Here is a 16,560-nt window from a genome sequence, read left to right on the forward strand (position 1 = left end):
TCTTTGTGTGTCTCAGAATTTTTTACCGTATGTTGGACATTGTGAGAAAAATAGTAGAGACTGAGAAAATTAATATTTATTTACCCTAGAAAAGTGCATACTTTTTTTTTGTTAGACCTCGGCTTGGGAAAGTTGAGGAAATCTGTTGTATATTTGAGGTATGTGGGATTATTTCAGCTTTAGTTGGATTAGTTTACCACTGACTTCAAATGTTTTTTTTTTTTTGAGACGGAGTCTCGCTCTGTCACCCAGGCTGGAGTGCAGTGGCGTGATCTCGACTCACTGCAAGCTCCGCCTTCCGGGTTCACGCCATTCTCCTGCCTCAGCCTCTCCAAGTAGCTGGGACTACAGGCGCCCGCCACCACGCCCGGCTAATTTTTTTGTATTTTTAGTAGAGACGGGGTTTCACCATGTTTTGAAAACAGAATAAGGTCTTTTCTATCACTAGGGCTTGTGATCTGAGCACTGGCAAGATTTCAGAGATCTCTGTGTGCTCCCAGACTGTTTTGGTTGCTAGGGAGTTCTTTTTCCTTTCCTGTTTCTGACGTTATTAATCCCAGGAGGTCTCTCTTCTTTTTGCTCCGCTGCTTCAAGCTTTTGGCATCCAGTGCCTTGTACTTAATGAAGGTTTGCAACACTCTGAGGAACTGTTCTCAGTTCTTCTGCCTTATTTCTGGCCTCCGTTGCCACTGTTTTGACCTAGTGAAGGCCTAGACTTTCTCAGACAGATTTCTTTTAACTCTTCTGCCCTGACTCCAGTCTTCACTGGCATGCTGCCTTGCACTTAGGGAAGGTTCACATGCCTCAAGGATCTCTCTCTCTCAGATTTCATGACTTTCCCTCAGTCTTCAGTGTAGTCCTCCTCTGTGCCTGGTGAAGATCTGGGGTAAAGTGCTGGAAGGTGAGTACAGCTTGATGGTGTGGATGGGTTCCTTGGGACCCCAGCATGTCAAGCCAGTTCACACACAGGTCTTCATAGTTGTCTAAGATTCATGTAGTTTCTCATTTTCTTTGCTGTGGTAGATTCTGTTTCCTGCTACACCACCAGGGATGAAAAAATTCACTGGTCTCCTCTTTTATAGAATGGGATCATAACTGTACCGATTTTAGTTAAGTTAGCTTTATTAGTGTTCTTAGCTTTTTTAATGGGATAAAAAGCAATGATATTATGGATTATCTGACTTTTCCTTTAGTATTAGGTTTGCCCAATCATCTCCATGATTTCTAAATTCCAAACTTCTTGAATAAATAAAATTTAAAAGAAAACATTGTACTAAAGTCAAAAGAAGGGTTTTAAGGCATAGTTCTACTTTTTACTGTCTGTGTATCCTTGGATAAACTACTTCTCTGAAATTGTATTGCTTACTTTTTCAGCTTGTTGAGTCTTTCATAAATTTAAGGGTTGGAATATGTCTCTCAGACAGAAATTGATAGAGCTTTGCAAGTCTTCAGATGTATTCAAGTTTGGTAAACACTGGGTTAGGCCATGGATAAAAGATTGGTCTTTGTGTGTTCATAAGAAAACCTGGATAGGAAGCTCTTCTTCTTACAGAAAGCCTCGATTGAGAAGTAAAGCTGGGACCATTAGTCCGTGTTCTGCATTGAAATAATGGTAGCCATGCCTAGATTGATTTAAGATACCTGTCTTGACACAGGTAATAGTCACATCAAGGGGAAGAGCAACAGGCAGAACTCTTGGCTTTGTGTAAGAGCCCAAGGAAAGGGCCTGAGAGAGTACACACTTACTGTCTCAAAGTGTAGTGTTAATGTGAGGTGTCGGGAAAAAGGTCTTGGGTGTGTGTGTGTCTGCATAATATATGTGTGGAAAACTCTCAGTGCTGGTCCTTTGAGATATGTCTGTGAAAACTCTTTCAATTAACAAAAATAACCAACATTAATTGAATACTTTTTATCTGCCAGTCACTGTTACAAGTTCTCTACAAAAGGTAATTCTTTAGTCCTTATAGTAATACTGTAGTGGTGCTGATACTATTTTTATCTTCATTTTTCAGATGAGGAAGCTAAATCACGTAAAAGGTAAGAAACAGCTCAGCGTTTCACAACTAGTAAGTAACAGAGATGGGCTTGAGACCCAGATTGGCAGGATCCAGGTCTTGTGCTCGTAACGACTCTGCTATGGTGCCTCCCTTGAAAGCAACTTAGTGCTTTCATTGTTGTTTTTGTTATTGTTATTCTTACTATTATTTTGTACCTCCTTGGTGGATAGTGGCTGTGAATCTGTAGTTGTTGGTGTGTTTCTTCTGGAGCTTAAGTTCATGCCTCCTCTATTGTTAGGCAGAGTTTTTGTTACCTTTGAAATAATTGCTGAATCAACAAATCATATGTCACATTGCTGCTGCTCGAATGGCTATCTTTTAGAATTAGCACTCTTCTTTCTGAATCTGATGCCACAGCCTTTTGAACTTAAGGTATGTGGATGTGTCAGTAAAGGGGCTGTGGTAGCCGTGGTGACAGCAGCTCCAATGGTGGTGACCATAGAGAATGTGGCAGAGCTGTGAATGAGATGAAGAGATTTAGTGATGGCAGAGGAAATTTTGGGATTTCACAACTTTCTTCCTCCAAAAACTATTTGAAAGCAGATATGAGGAGTGGGAAATACAGAAACAATTCCAGCCTTTGTGCACCTTACAGCATAATGAGTGATATTCACAGCTGATAAATAATAATAGCTAATACCTGTATAGAACTTACTATGTACTGGACACTTTCCCAAATATTTTACATGTGTTATCTCACATGTTCCACTCAATAATCCCAGAAGGTGGAACTCTGATCTCTAGTTTGCAGTTGAGGAAACTGAGGCAAAGCAAGGTTAAGGAGCTTGCTCAAGATCCCACAACCAGTAGGTGACAGAACTGATATTTGAACCTAGGAAGATTGGCTTGAGAATCTGACACTTAAACACTATCCTATTCTGCTAACAAATAATGAGTCAGTTGGCAACTGTGGTAAGAGCTACAGAGACAATGAGAAGATGAGGGGGATTGAGCTGAGTCTGGAGGGTTTGGGAAGACTTGCCTGATGAAGTGATGAGGAGTGATGAAAAAGCCAGGTGAAGGGGCTTGTGTATATGTGCATGTGTGTGCCTGTGTTCCTGTGCCCATGCATGTGACATGGTCAGGGAGACACATTTTCAGGACTTGTGTAACACATCTCTGTAAATAGCTTCAAAATAAAATATCAATTTGTGATTCTTGTAATGGAAATTTACTTCATACACAACTTTCAGGAACGGTTTTGTAGCATAATTCAAAGTGATGCTGTCTTTGTATATGGCTTTAAGACAGTTTTTGAGCACATATCTCTGTGTGTCTGTGTCCTGCTTTATGGACAGTAAGAAGCTTGGGAATCCTGGAAAGCGGAATTCACATTCCAGCTCTTTAGCCCTGGTCATTGCTCAGTTATTTGGGGTTGTGTTCTCTGTTTGTTGATTAATAGAAAATGCATTAAAAGTGCATAAAATAGAAAAATTACTCCCAATCAGTGCAAACGTCCGTATATCTGAAGGCTTCTATTGCAGGTGCCTGGTAATCATCAGAACCCCTCTGGTGAGACCACCAGGTTATTTCTGGGCTCCATCCCAGAGTTAATGGTTCCTCAAAAAGGAAGCCTTTGTTTACTCTAAGCAAAACCAAATAGAATTAGGAGGGCCATGGATTCAAGAAATCTAAAGACAGGGTTGAGAAATTAAGTGAGAAGGAGAAGACAGAGGAAGATCTAAGCATTGAGATTACTCCTCTGCCCAACTTAGTTGTGTTCTAACATTTAAAAAAAAGAGATTAACTGGGAAGCAAATAGAAATTAGACTATTTATTAGCAAGCCTTTAGCAGTTTCTCATCAAGTGACACATTTGGTGTTTAGTGTTCCTAATGAGTTGCACTGGGGTTATTTTTACACTTTTGGGCATCTGTGGAGTGGTAAATGTGTTCCTAAATATTGGATATACTTACAATAAAATATGTTTATATAAATTTACTTGGTACCAGATTCAGACTAGTTTTGTTTTAATCAGGGTTTAGAATTATACATGACTTTCATCTCTCTTCACCTTTATCCTCGTTAATCAAGAGCTGACTATATCAGGTATCTGCACTTGAGTGGACACACTGGATCTCTTTGAATTTTGGTTTTCAAATGATTTTAATCCCTTTTTTCTTTCCTCCCTCCATTCCTTCCTTCCCTTTTTACTTACTGCCTTCCTTTCTTCCTTCCTGGCAGTGGAGCAGAAGATAAGGAAACCAAGTCTCAGGTTTGCTACTCAGAGGCTGGTGAGCTTGACTTGATCTTTCTCCTCCATAGTTTTCTTGCTGGTAAAATGAGAGAATTCATTAAATAGATCCCCTAAGAGGCCTGCAAGTTATAAAAGTCTACATTTTCATTTTTTTGATTCTTGAGTTATACATGAAAATATTTGACAGTACTTTCAGTTAAACAGTTTCAGTTTTTGCCTGTTTAAAAGAAGGTTGTAGGCCTAGCTCTCCACCCCTCTAAACCTGGGAAAGGATTCCCACAAATAAAGCTTCACCAAATTTATAGGCTCCCAGCTGAGTTAGCAGAAACAAGGCAGCTGAGTGGATGAACTTCTATTAGCACAATGGTGTTTGGTTATGCAGCTGAGTGGATGAGCTTCTATTAGCACAATGGTGTTTGGTTATGCAGCTGAGTGGATGAGCTTCTATTAGCACAATGGTGTTTGGTTATGCAGCTGAGTGGATGAGCTTCTATTAGCACAGTGGTGTTTGATTATGCAGCTGCAGAACTGGGGAGAAAAGCCTGAGCCAATATTTATGAGGTGCGACTGTGACCTGAACTTTTAGAACTAGTTCTCCTGGAGAATGCAGGTAATTATTTTTCATTTCCTTGGAAAAATAAATAGCTATGTAAGGTAGGCTGAAAAATGGCCCCCCAAAGATGTCCATGTTCTAATCTTGGAATCTGCAAATATGTTAATCTACGTAACAAAAGGAATTTTGCAGATGTGATAAAGGGTTTGAGATGGGAAGTGATCTTTTATTTTATTTATTTATTTATTTATTTTTATTATACTTTGAGTTTTAGGGTACATGTGCACAACGTGCAGGTTAGTTACATATGTATACATGTGCCATGTTGGTGTGCTGCACCCATTAACTCGTCATTTAACATTAGGTATATCTCCTAATGCTATCCCTCCCCCGTCCCCCCACCACACAACAGGCCCCAGTGTGTGATGTTCCCCTTCCTGTGTCCATGTGTTCTCATTGTTCAATTCCCACCTATGAGTGAGAACATGCGGTGTTTGGTTTTTTGTCCTTGTGATAGTTTGCTGAGAATGATGGTTTCCAGCTTCATCCATGTCCCTACAAAGGACATGAACTCATCATTTTTTATGGTTGCATAGTATCCATGGTGTATATGTGCCACATTTTCTTAATCCAGTCTATCATTGTTGAACATTTGGCTTGGTTCCAAGTCTTTGCTATTGTGAATAGTGCCCCAATAAACATATGTGTGCATGTGTCTTTATAGCAGCATGATTTATAATCCTTTGGGTATATACCCAGTAATGGGATGTCTGGGTCAAATGGTATTTCTAGTTCTAGATCCCTGAGGAATCGCCACACTGACTTCCACAATGGTTGAACTAGTTTACAGTCCCACCAACAGGGTAAAAGTGTTCCTATTTCTCCACATCCTGTCCAGCACCTGTTGTTTCCTGACTTTTTAATGATGGCCATTCTAACTGGTGTGAGATGATATCTCATTGTGGTTTGGATTTGCATTTCTCTGATGGCCAGTGATGATGAGCATTTTTTCATGTGTCTTTTGGCTGCATAAATGTCTTCTTTTGAGAAGTGTCTGTTCATATCCTTCGCCCACTTTTTGATGGAGTTGTTTTTTTCTTGTAAATTTGTTTGAGTTCATCATAGATTCTGGATATTAGCCCTTTGTCAGATGAGTAGATTGCAAAAATTTTCTCCCATTCTGTAGGTTGCCTGTTCACTCTGATGGTAGTTTCTTTTGCTGTGCAGAAGCTCTTTAGTTTAATTAGATCCCATTTGTCAATTTTGGCTTTTGTTGCCATTGCTTTTGGTGTTTTAGACATGAAGTCCTTGCCCATGCCTGTGTCCTGAATGGCATTGCCTAGGTTTTCTTCTAGGGTTTTTATGGTTTTAGGTCTAACATGTAAGTCTTTAATCCATCTTGAATTAATTTTTGTGTAAGGTATAAGGGAGGGATCCAGTTTCAGCTTTCTACATATGGCTAGCCAGTTTTCCCAGCACTGTTTATTAAATAGGGAATCCTTTCCCCATTTCTTGTTTTTGTCAGGTTTGTCAAGGATCAGATGGTTGTAGATATGCAGCATTATTTCTGAGGGCTCTGTTCTGTTCTATTGGTCTATATCTCTGTTTTGGTACCAGTACCATGCTGTTTTGGTTACTGTAGCCTTGTAGTATAGTTTGAAGTCAGGTAGCTTGATGCCTCCAGCTTTGTTCTTTTGGCTTAGGATTGACTTAGCAATGCGAGCTCTTTTTTGGTTCCATATGAACTTTAAAGTATTTTTTTCCAATTCTGTGAAGAAAGTCATTGGTAGCTTGATGGGGATGGCATTGAATCTATAAATTACCTTGGGCAGTATGGCCATTTTCACAATATTGATTCTTCCTACCTATGAGCATGGAATGTTCTTCCATTTGTTTGTATCCTCTTTTATTTCATTGAGCAGTGGTTTGTAGTTCTCCTTGAAGAGGTCCTTCACATCCCTTGTAAGTTGGATTCCTAGGTATTTTATTCTCTTTGAAGCAATTGTGAATATGAGTTCACTCATGATTTGGCTCTCTGTTTGTCTGTTATTGGTGTATAAGAATGCCTGTGATTTTTGCACATTGATTTTGTATCCTGAGACTTTGCTGAAGTTGCCTATCAGCTTAAGGAGATTTTGGGCTGTGACAATGGAGTTTTCTAGATATACAATCATGTCATCTGCAAACAGGGACAATTTGACTTCCTCTTTTCCTAATTGAATACCCTTTATTTCCTTCTCCTGCCTGATTGCCCTGGCCAGAACTTCCAACACCATGTTCAATAGGAGTGGTGAGCGAGGGCATCCCTGTCTTTTGCCAGTTTTCAAAGGGAATGCTTCCAGTTTTTGGCCGTTCAGTATGATATTGGCTGTGGTTCATATTTTTGCTTTTTTTTTTTTTTTTTTTTTTTTTTTTTTTTTTTTTTTTATGATATTCTGTGATTGTCATAGATAGCTCTTATTATTTTGAGATGCATCCTATCAATACCTAATTTATTGAGAGTTTTTAGCATGAAGTGTTGTTGAATTTTGTCAAAGGCCTTTTCTGCATCTATTGAAATAATCGTATGGTTTTTGTCATTGGTTCTGTTTATATGCTGGATTATGTTTATTGATTTGCGTATGTTGAACCAGCCTTGTATCCCAGGGATGAAGCCCACATGATCATGGTGTATAAGCTTTTTGATGTGCTGCTGGATTTGGTTTGCCAGTATTTTGTTGAGGATTTTTGCATCGATGTTCATCAGGGATATTGATCTAAAATTATCTTTTTTTTGTGGTGTCTCTGCCAGGCTTTGGTAACAGGATGATGCTGGCCTCATAAAATGAGTTAGGCAGGATTCCTTCTTTTTCTATTGATTGGAATAGTTTCAGAAGGAATGGTATCAGCTCCTCCTTGTACATCTGGTAGAATTTGGCTGTGAATCCATCTGGTCCTGGACTTTTTTTGGTTGGTAAGCTATTAATTATTGCCTCAATTTCAGAGCCTGTTATTGGTCTATTCAGAGATTCAAATTCTGGTTTAGTCTTGGGAGGGTGTATGTGTCAAGGAATTTATCCATTTCTTCTAGATTTTCTAGTTTATTTGCATAGAGGTGTTTGTAGTATTCTCTGATGGTAGTTTGTATTTCTGTGGGATCGGTGGTGATATCCCCTTTATCATTTTTTATTGCGTCTATTTGATTCTTCTCTCTTTTCTTCCTTATTAGTCTTGCTAGCGGTCTATCAATTTTGTTGATCTTTTCAAAAAACTGGCTCCTGGATTCATTGGTTTTTTGAAGGGTTTTTTGTGTCTCTATTTCCTTCAGTTCTGCTCTGATATTAGTTATTTCTTGCCTTCTGCTAGCTTTTGAATGTGTTTGCTCTTGCTTCTCTAGTTCTTTTAATTGTGATGTTAGGGTGTCAATTTAGATCTTTCCTGCTTTCTCTTGTGGGCATTTAGTGCTATAAATTTCCCTCTACACACTGCTTTGAATGTGCCCCAGAGATTCTGATATGTTGTGTCTTTGTTCTTGTTGGTTTCAAAGAACATATTTATTTCTGTCTTCATTTCGTTATGTACCCAGTAGTCATTCAGGAGGAGGTTGTTCAGTTTCCATGTAGTTGAGCGGTTTTGAGTGAGTTTCTTAATCCTGAGTTCTAGTTTGTTTGCACTGTGGTCTGAGAGACAGTTTATTATAATTTCTGTTCTTTTACATTTGCTGAGGGGTGCTTTACTTCCAACTATGTGGTCAATTTTGGAATAAGTGTGGTGTGGTGCTGAGAAGAATGTACATTCTGTTGATTTGGGGTGGAGAGTTCTGTAGATGTCTATTAGGTCCGCTTGGTGCAGAGCTGAGTTCAATTCCTGGATATCCTTATTAACTTTCTGTCTCGTTGATCTGTCTAATGTTGACAGTGGGGTGTTAAAGTCTCCCATTATTATTGTGTGGGAGTCTAAGTCTCTTTATAGGTCTCTAAGGACTTGCTTTATGAATCTGGGTGCTCCTGTATTGGGCACATATATATTTAGGATAGTTAGCTCTTCTTGTTGAATTGATCCCTTTACCATTATGTAATGGTCTTCTTTGTCTCTTTTGATCTTTGTTGGTTTAAAGTCTGTTTTATCGGAGACTAGGATTGCAACCCTGCCTTTTTTTGTTTTCCATTTGGTTGGTAGATATTCCTCAATCCCTTTATTTTGAGCCTATGTGTGTCTCTGCACATGAGATGGGTTTCCTGAATACAGCACACTGATGGGTCTTGACTCTATCCAATTTGCCAGTCTGTGTCTTTTAATTGAAGCATTTAGCCCATTTACATTTAAGGTTAATATTGTTATGTGTGAATTTGATCCTGTCATTATGATGTTACCTGGTTATTTTGCTCATTAGTTGATGCAGTTTCTTCCTAGCCTCAATGATCTTTACAATTTGGCATGATTTTGCAGTGGCTCGTACTGGTTGTTCCTTTCCATGTTTAGTGCTTCCTTCAGGAGCTCTTTTAGGGCAGGCCTGGTGGTGACAAAATCTCTCAGCGTTTGCTTGTCTGTAAAGGATTTTATTTCTCCTTCACTTATGAAGCTTAGTTTGGCTGGATATGAAATTCTGGGCTGAAAATTCATTTCTTTAAGAATGTTGAATATTGGCTCCCACCCTCTTCTGGCTTGTAGAGTTTCTGCTGAGAGATTAACTGTTAGTCTGATGGGCTTCCCTTTGTGGGTAACCCGACCTTTCTCTCTGGCTGCCCTTAACATTTTTTCCTTCGTTTCAACTTTGGTGAATCTGACAATTATGTGTCTTGGAGTTGTTCTTCTCGAGGAGTATCTTTGTGGCGTTCTCTGTATTTCCTGAATCTGAATGTTGGCCTGCCTTGCTAGATTGGGGAAGTTCTCCTGGATAATATCCTGCAGAGTGTTTTCCAACTTGGTTCCATTCTCCCCGTCACTTTCAGGTACACCAATCAGATGTAGATTTGGTCTTTTCACATAGTTCCATATTTCTTGGAAGCTTTGTCCGTTTCTTTTTATGCTTTTTTCTCTAAACTTCTCTTCTCACTTCATTTCATTCATTTGATCTTCCATCACTGATACCCTTTCCTCCAGTTGATTGAATCGGCTACTGAGGCTTGTGCATTCGTCACATAGTTCTCGTGCCTTGGTTTTCAGCTCCATCAGGTCCTTTAAGGACTTCTCTGCATTGGTTATTCTAGTTAGCCATTCGTCTAATTTTTTTTCAAGGTTTTTAACTTCTTTGCCATGGGTTCGAACTTCCTCCTTTAGCTCGGAGTAGTTTGATCGTCTGAAGCCTTCTTCTCTCAGCTCATCAAAGTCATTCTCCATCCAGCTTTGTTCCACTGCTGGTGAGGAGCTGTGTTCCTTTGGAGGAGGAGAGGCACTCTTGATTTTTAGAGTTTCCAGTTTTTCTGCTCTGTTTCTTCCCCATCTTTGTGGTCTTATCTACCTTTGGTCTTTGATGATGGTGACATACAGATGGGGTTTTGGTATGGATGCCTTTCTGTTTGTTAGTTTTCCTTCTAACAGTCAGGACCTCAGCTGCATGTCTGTTGGAGTTTGCTGGAGGTCCACTCCAGGCCCTGTTTGCCTGGGTATCAGCAGTGGAGGCTGCAGAACAGCGGATATTGGTGAACAGCAAATATTGCTGTCTGATTGTTCCTCTGGAAGTTTTGTCTCAGAGGAGTACCCAGCTGTGTGAGGTGTCAGTGTGCCCCTACTGGGGGATACTTCCCAGTTAGGCTACTCAGGGGTCAGGGACCCACTTGAGGAGGCAATCTGTCCGTTCTCAGATCTCCAGCTGCATGCTGGGAGAACCACTACTCTCTTCAAAGCTGTCAGACAGGGACATTTAAGTCTGCAGAGGATTTTGCTGCCTTTTGTTTGGCAATGCCCTGCCCCCAGAGGTGGAGTCTACAGAGGCAGGCAGGCTTCCTTGAACTACAGTGGGCTCCACCCAGTTCGAGCTTCCCAGCTGCTTTGTTTACCTACTCAAGCCTTGGCAATGGTGGGCGCCCCTCCCCCAGCCTCACTGCTGCCTTGCAGTTTGATCTCAGACTGCTGTGCTAGCAATGAGCGAGGCTCTGTGGGCGTAGGACCCTCTGAGCCAGGCGCGAGATATAATCTTCATGTGTGCCCTTTGCTAAGACCGTTCAAAAAGCACAGTATTAGGGTGGGAGTGAACCAATTTTCCAGGTGCTGTCTGTGACCCCTTTCTTTGACTAGGAAAGGGAATTCCCTGACCCCTTGCGCTTCCCAGGTGAGGCAATGCCTCGCCCTGCTTCGGGTCATGCTTGGTGCGCTGCACCCACTCTCCTGCACCCACTTTCCAACACTCCCCAGTGAGATGAACCCGGTACCTCAGTTGGAACTGCAGAAATCACCTGTCTTCTGCATCGCTCATGCTGGGAGCTGTAGACTGGAGCCGTTCCTCTTCGGCCATCTTGGCTCCACCCTGGGAGGTTATCTTTTATACTAGGGAGACAGGAGAGTCAGAGTAAGAGAGACAGACTTTTGAGGATGCTACACTGCTGGCCTTGAAGATGAAGGGTGGGGCCATGATTCAGGGAGTGTGGGCAGCTTTTAGAAGCTAGAAAAGGTAATCTGAACTCTCTCCTGGGGCCTCCAGAGGGAACTCAGCCTTGCCAACACCTTTATTTTAGCCTGTAAGGCATATTTCAGACTTTTGAACTACATAATTGTGAGATAATAAGTTTGCATTGTTCTGAGCCACTACATTTGTGGAAATTTGGTATAGCAGTGATAGGAAGCAAATGCACGATTGCTACCGAGGTAAAAACTCTACATTTTGAAACATTTATTATTTCTCCAAATAAGTCTGGATGAACAACTCTAAGGATGGAAGAATAATTTTACCTATTACAACCTGGTAGTTGGAGAAAAGACTTGGTGAGTGGAGGTGATCTAGACCTTCCAACAGGTAAGAAAACTTCAAAATTGCTAGTTCTTGTGACATCCCAGGTGGGCCACAGCAGACAGCTTCATTCAAGGGAGTTACTGAATTATAAAGGTGAAAATTGGTTAGAATTGGCCTATTTCCTTTGGAAGTATTCATAAATGATTCCAATTCAGGTCAGTTTTTTTCTTTCTACTCTAGGAATATGGCCACAATTGGCTGAGGAAGGGGCATGAATAAGATGGTATTGAAAGGAGATATGAAATAATTCTCTCCTGAGTTCAGTGGAGAATCCCACTTTTCTATAAAATCAATATGATTTGTCTCTGTCAGTAAAGGGATGGCTATTAGCAATAGAACGTTCCTTAGGTGGGACAATAGAGATCAACTGCGCACAAAAAGATGGCAATGGATGGACGTTGGATAGCTTTCAATGGGGCTTTTTCTCTCTAGGTTTCAGTCGTATTTTGCTTTAAGTTAAAAGAGAAACCCTATTATAGGTCAGGTTCTAGGGGTTTGTATCCCCACACTGACTACTTACTGGCTGTGGGGCTGCCCCATGGGAAACTGCTTAATTTGGGGTGAGGCAGCTCCCTTCTGTTGAAGGTAATGCCCAGGGAGGGACTCAGCTGTGAACCAATGACAGCTGGAACATCCAGGCAGCTGGGGAAATGAGTGCCTCAAAGTGGGGAGATGGGGGGAGCTGGGAGATGTACTCCAGTGTTCTTACAGACCCCTGGATGCATGTAGATAAAGGCAAAGCAGAGACATGCGATCAGCACCAAATAGAGCTCTTAATTGGATTCCAGAAAGATAGATTTAGAGGTTCTATGCCATTGGCTTTGCGAAAGTTACTTGGTCAATTAATTAGTTCCATTGCTCTCTAGGTTTCAGTTGAATGACCCTTTCCATTACTTCTACATCACGATGATGGTGAAAAACAGAGAATTATAATAGTTGAAAGTCAAAGATAAGCTTTATTCTAAATCTCGTTTTTCAACTTTGTTGAAAAACATTTTCATATGCCTTGTTACCTTCACCCTCTTGGAACATTTTCATCTCTACCTTTTTTGGGGTTACCCTGATGGAAGTAGAATTAAGGCAAAATAATCATGCAAAATTGGTGGCAGAAAGGAAAATAAGCACAATTAAAGGACTTCGATTCTGTGAACCATGTGTTTATGGAACCTCTACTGGGTTCAGACCAAATATGTATATTCAACTATTTATTTTAGATGATAGACTATCCAGAGATTAAGTAATCTACTTTTTAAACAAGGGTAGACATCAGCATTGGACTAATGGTACATTTTTAAAAGGCAGGAGTTTTTCTTTGGAAATTTTTTATCCCTACAAGTTCCTCTTAGTTTGTTACTGTTGGTGAAAAAATTATCTGCCTCTATAACTTAAGCAACATTGTGAGAACTACTGAAGGTAGATTGTAGCCTAATTACATGAAATTACCAGTCTTTGTATATGTATTTTTCAGTCCTTGTAACACCAGTTATTAGTCTTCCTTATTTTCCCCAGCACACTTTTCTACATTTGACAAATATCAGTCCCACTTACTGTATCTTTATTATTAATTCATTTAACTTCTGTCACAAGGAGATCAAGCATTTATTCCTTTTTGAACATTCACTTCCCTACATGCTTAGAAATATTTGACTGACAGCAACGGCTACGTCCATGGAGCCTGTGTAAACATGAGTTTATGGGCTGCTGTGCAGGCACCTTTGGTGATTTACTTTCTGGTTATTGGGATTTATTTATTTTTTGATGGACTGGTAAATTGTGAGGCTGTGGACCTTGCCAGGTTTTCAGGTATCAACTCAGCCCTGCTGGAGAAACTGTGGTTGGCACTGCAACACAGAGAATGACCAATGAGGCATCATATATTTTTAATAGATATATGTTTTAATAAACATTATCCTCCTAAAGCAATGGATTTTAAAATAGGCTTTTGCCTTGAGCCATGTAGCTACCCAGCTGTGAGTTTTATAAGGCAACAATCTCCACATCATTAGATGTTGTGACTAATATTCCAGCAACTGAAATAATAGCTATTTACTTGCACATAAAAAGTTAAAATGACATTTAAGGTGCACTTACACTCAGAAAAGTATGCTTATAAAAGCAATGCCACAAGTTTCTCCTTTATGTTCCTTCTATTGACTTGTAAAAATCCCTTGCAAAGCAAAAGGTAGCTTAGAAGTCTTGTTCCAGACGGACACCTGGGAACTCTCCAAACTTGAGAGCAAGGTAGGATAGCTTCTAACCTCGAATCCCACTGCCCTTTAGGGTTCTAAGCTTCCTGAAGATTTCCGCTGATTTCATTGGTTCATGTCCTTGTGGTCTGTTCCTGCCTTTGTGGAGGCTTCGCTATTTTCACTTCAATTCACTGTGTTGCTCCTTTATTTGTATCCGTATGAAATTCACTCACATCAATCATTTAGTGAGTTTGTTGTGGATCTTAGTGGCAAGTCACTTTGTGCTCCTTACAGCATTCTGCCATTTCTCTGGCCCCACCTGCTCCTGTTCCCCACCGCTGCTTTATCTTCTCATTGTTAGAAAGACAAACACATTTTTCTTTCCTTGTCATATTCAGAGCATAGCCTAGTCCCCTGAGGTCTCATATTCTATTCCAAGTACTTATCAAGGTGTCCCTCACACCCCACAACAAAGAGTCTGGTGCCAATTTTAAGTATAAAATTATTTTCCCATCTCATTATAGGGCTGAAGACTTATTTTCTATTCCTACTAAGTATTTTGATCACAGGCAAGCACCTGTTATGTGGACATGGAAGGGAAGTTTCTTCTGAACTTTCTCTTGATATTCCTGTCTTCTGGGCAGGTGAAGAAAAGAAGCAAGCAGGGAAGAATAGCATTAATAAGAAGCTCAGGATGGACAACTGTTTTAGAAGGGGAAATGCTGGTATATCAGTTTCCTCTCTCTGGTGCAACATGAGAACGTGCAATCAAGAGAAGAATTTGCCTCTATTCAGTCTACCTGGCTCAACCCCAGAACCATGCAATCCAATCTCATCTATTTTTTGACCTGTAAATCTCTATTATTCAAATGACAACTAGGTAGCCATGTTCTTTTTCCCTTGCTATTTTGGCCCATTACATAAAAACTTTGGCCTTTGGAAATATGGAACAAATTAATTTTCTCTCCTCCCTCCACTTCTCACTTCTCCTAGGTGTCTGTCCTATTAGAAGAATGAACAGTGTATTTGACTCTGCCTCTATTGAGTTTCCTTTAAATAAAATATTTGAATATAGCTTAAATATCTGTTTAATTTATGATTGTATTAAAGGTAATTTATTTCCTGAACTGAATCTTGTTTTCGTTACATAATCTAGAAGACTGTACTTGATATGAATTTTATGTAAAAATCATTTAAAAAATAATAACTTGGACTTCAGTGGATTCTCTCATACAATAGTATTTAGAAGATTTAGGTATTTCCCCATCTCTGGATAACATGGAAAAAACTGTCTCAAGCTTCTTCAAAGCTGTTATTCACCTCAAACTATAATTTTGGGAGTTTGCAGAATCACATCCTTTTAGGTTCATTGCAATTTGAGTGAATCTGATGGAATTTTCTTTTATCCAATTCTATATTCTAATTTTAATCTGAATTTCAAATTTAAGTAGTCTGCCCCCAACCTGTACTACACACCTTCCATGGTATGCATAAGTTCCTGAAAGGACTGAGACTGGGTCTCCTTTATCTCTTTCCCCCTTGTAGCCTTGCCTGTTACAGGTACAGTGAATTACTTCTCTCTTAATTTGATAAGAAAGCATTAGCCTCTGAAACAGTTTCATGCAGTTGTTGGTTGGTACAGAAGAAAATATGGAGTGAGCTCCAAATCTCCAGACTCATACTGAAACTAATATACACACACACACACACACACACACACACACACACACACACACACACATATATATATATATATAATATATATATATACAGAGAGAGAGAGAAAGAGGCATCCAAGAATTTGGACTTCCTTGTGTAATTATTATGTGAGTATCATTGCACACATCCCTTGCTCTTTAGTCATTTAAAATTACTAGGGCATTTTACAAAGAATGGGGGGAAACCGGATAACTTCTTAATTCTCCATAGTTTTATTAATATTAATGAAACAGCATGAAAGAGGTGCTTAAAGACCAATGAGGCACTGAGACACTGAGTACCAAGAAAATATACTTGCCTTCTTGTGGACATGTAACTCTCATATGAGTGAATCTGGTTGTTTCAAAAACAAAGAGAGATATTTCTTGTGATTTCATTTCTCTCCCATCTTATCTGTAGGAATTGCAGGATTCATAATAGAATCATCCAAGCATATGCTTTTTCTTTCAGTGTTTTGATACCGAAAGGAATACTGAGTTGCCTTGTACCGTGTTTGCACAGCACACCCTCAGCTTCAATTGAAGTCTTGAAAGACTTTGCGGGTTATGACATTCCCCTAAATGTGCTGAGCTTTCTTTAACCTTTCATAAAACATTGTGATCTTTATGGACTGTATCATATTGTGCAGTAATGTGCTTTATTGTCCACAGAATAAGCTTTTCTTAAAGATAATTGGAAAGCTGGAAATGGCTGCTATCGGCTGATTTTTTAAAAATATATTATTTCTGAAATGGGGCTGGTGTAATAATGACCCTATCTGTCCAAGATTTAAGATTTGTCTTGGCAGAGAAAATTGATCCATTTCACCTTTGTCTAATGGAAATTTTTATCTAGGATTATCTGTTTATGTAAATGAATGTTCCTCTGAAAAGGGAACTTGAGGGGGCTGTAAATCTTGGTGACACTTCAGTTTCATAG

General features: G+C 39.7%; 1 long non-coding RNA gene across 1 annotated transcript in view; it reads left to right on the plus strand.

Annotated features, from left to right (window-relative positions):
* The first annotated feature begins 602 nt into the window (after positions 1-602).
* LOC115836704 overlaps positions 603-16,560 on the plus strand; it is a 72,277-nt gene continuing 56,319 nt past the window's right edge. The window contains exons 1-2 of the long non-coding RNA XR_004031726.1: positions 603-901; positions 2,013-2,037. This is a non-coding gene — a long non-coding RNA (uncharacterized LOC115836704). The remainder of the gene's footprint in view (positions 902-2,012; positions 2,038-16,560) is intronic.

The sequence above is a fragment of the Nomascus leucogenys genome, chromosome 9 (assembly GCF_006542625.1).
Source record: "Nomascus leucogenys isolate Asia chromosome 9, Asia_NLE_v1, whole genome shotgun sequence".
Lineage (NCBI taxonomy): Eukaryota > Metazoa > Chordata > Mammalia > Primates > Hylobatidae > Nomascus > Nomascus leucogenys.